The sequence below is a fragment of the Nelumbo nucifera genome, chromosome 4, assembly GCF_055504915.1.
Source record: "Nelumbo nucifera cultivar China Antique chromosome 4, China Antique-T2T, whole genome shotgun sequence".
Taxonomy (NCBI): Eukaryota; Viridiplantae; Streptophyta; class Magnoliopsida; order Proteales; family Nelumbonaceae; genus Nelumbo; species Nelumbo nucifera.
This window is the reverse complement of record NC_142652.1, coordinates 67,650,915-67,653,544: the sequence shown is the minus strand read 5'-3', so window position 1 is coordinate 67,653,544 and position 2,630 is coordinate 67,650,915. Positions and strand designations below refer to the sequence as shown.

Genomic DNA, 2,630 nt, shown 5'->3' with positions numbered 1-2,630 from the left:
TTAATATGGATCTTTTTAAACACTTCTAAAAATTTTTCGAATTGCTTATCTAAATTAGCTTTTAAGACTCTTCTGGGGTAGGGAATAGGCTGTTTAATCGCATCTAAATTCAGTTTAGGGGTACTTCCCTCATTCTTCTTTTGCAGATCGGTCACATCAACTTCCTTATCATCCTTCTGGGTTTCACCAACTGTCTTCACACTTCTTAAAGCAATGGCGTTCACTTGCTCTCTGGGATTCTTCTCCGTGTTGCTGGGTAGCCGTCCCTCTTTTCTTTTCGACAATAGATTCACAATCTGCCCCATTTGGACTTCTAAGTTCTTGATTGATGCTTCTTGACTTAAGAATCTCTTATCATGTTCTTGGAGCTTTGTTTCAGTAACATTAATGAACTTAGAGATCATTTCTTCCAAATTACTCTTTTTTTCTTGTGGGGGCGGCTGTTGTTGGAATCCCACGGGTGCCTTTTGCTGGTTGTTGTTCCATGAAAAATTTGGATGATTCTTCCACCCTAGGCTGTATGTATTTGAGTAGGGATTGAAATTCGGCCTACCAGTATGAGAGATAAAATTAGTATTCTCATGTGAAGTAAAAGGACTACCTAATGGACAATCAGAATTAGTATGTCCTATTTGACCACAGAAATCGCATGGGATGCTAGATGATGTATTAATGGCTGCAATATTAAAAGTATCAAGTTTCTTATTCAGATTAGTAAGTTGAGCAGATATGGCTGCAAGGGAATCGATGTGGTATACTCCCCTCTGATTGGTTCGGTCATTGCTCCACTAGTAGTTGTTCGACACCATCTCCTCTACTAGGTCATAAGCTTCCTTTGGTGTTTTTCTCATGACTGTGCCACCTGCAGCTGCATCAATAATAGATCGATTAGAGGGGGTAATGCCATTATAAAAGGTTTGAATTTGACGCCAAGTTGGTATCCCATGGTGAGGACACTTCCTAAGCATCTCCTTGAATCGTTCTCATGCTTCATACAGAGATTCTCTCTCTAATTGAACAAAAGTAGTGAAATCATTAATTAATTTTTCTGTTTTAGAGGGTGGGAAATACTTAGCCAAGAACTTTTGGGTTAAATCATTCCAAGTGGTGTTACTTATTACAGGGGGTGAGTTAAGCCAATCTTTAGCTCTATCACGCAATGAAAATGGAAATAGTCTAAGCCTAATAGCATCATCACTAACTCCATTATGTTTAAATGTATCACATATTTCTAAAAAGTTAACAATGTGTGCATTATGTTTAAGCCAATCTTTAGCTCTATCATGCAATGAAAACGGAAATAGTCTAAGCCTAATAGCATCATCACTAACTCCATTATGTTTAAATGTATCACATATTTCTAAAAATTTAACAATGTGTGCATTAGGGTCATCACTTGGCAACCAACTAAACTGAATACTTGTCTGAATCATTTGAATGATTGCAGGCTTGATTTCGAAATTGTTGGCCTGAATTGTGGGCTTGCAAATGCTGGAAGTAGCCCCATCAATTGTTGGACAAGCATAGTCCAGAAGGGTGTGATTTGCTTCTGCCATCTCTTCCTCAATTTCTATTGCTGGTTCGCCAATATCAACCTCCTCTCTTGCTTTACCTTTGTTGGCCCTTTGCAATAAGCGAAGGGTCCTTTCTATTTCAGGATCAAATCTTGCTAGTCCTTCTTGTCTAGTGCGTGTCATGCACTAAAAAAAATCTGAACACAGCAAGAATTCGAACAAATAAAATAAAATAAAATAAAAAATAAAAAGTCCAAATTAACCAAGGTTAACAAGCTCTAATATTATTTTAGGATTAAATCCCCGACAACGGTGCCAAAAACTTGATAGCTATGATTATAACCCTAGTAAGTGCACTAGTTATCAAGTAGTATAAAAATATCATTCCCATGAAGATTTAACAAAATAAGTATTAGAACTACAGTCTTCCTTAATTATTTGGACAATCGAATTTCAGATTTAAGAGTAAAAACTAACGAAAAGAAGAAAAAGAAAACAAGAGCAGAAGTAGCCAATGCTGAAGTATGTAACGATTGATTGAATTCGCTAGGACTTTTGGTCCACCTAACCATTCCAATGAATATTAATGTATGAGATTACCCAAGATAATTTGTCATTCCCATAAGCTGAAGTCTTTCCAATTTTATTTAATATTCTCTCTCGAGATATACTAAAACTACTTCTGTCAAGTAACCCTTCGATCTCTCGACTAGAGTTCTCTCAAGGTACAAGTGCATTAAGTTCAAGGAAAAACTATTACATTCAGATGAATCATGTGTATATACCCCTATATACCATTCAATTCACACCATGAATTATGTGGTCTGCTATATGAATTCCTCTCTCGATTCATTCACATAAACCTAATCAATTAAGAGATGGTCACTCCTAATAGCATTAAGCAAGATAACTCATAGACTATATGGAAATCATGATCTTGGATAAATCAGAATAAAAATATATTCATTGTTATGATTAGGCTTTCCATAGTCCTAGCTACAAATAAATCAGTTCATACTAGAGGAAATAAAATAAACAAGAGGAAAGAAAGAACTCATGGTGTCGCCCTTGGAGCTGAGGTCTCCTCTTCTCCTTGCCGCCACCTTCTTCTTGCAT

General features: G+C 36.4%; 1 non-coding gene across 1 annotated transcript; it reads left to right on the top strand.

Moving 5' to 3' along the window:
- The first annotated feature begins 939 nt into the window (after positions 1-939).
- On the top strand, positions 940-1,046 carry LOC148800671 (small nucleolar RNA R71). Its single transcript, XR_016071068.1, has one exon. It is a non-coding gene; the product is annotated as a small nucleolar RNA R71 (small nucleolar RNA).
- Positions 1,047-2,630: the final 1,584 nt, after the last annotated feature.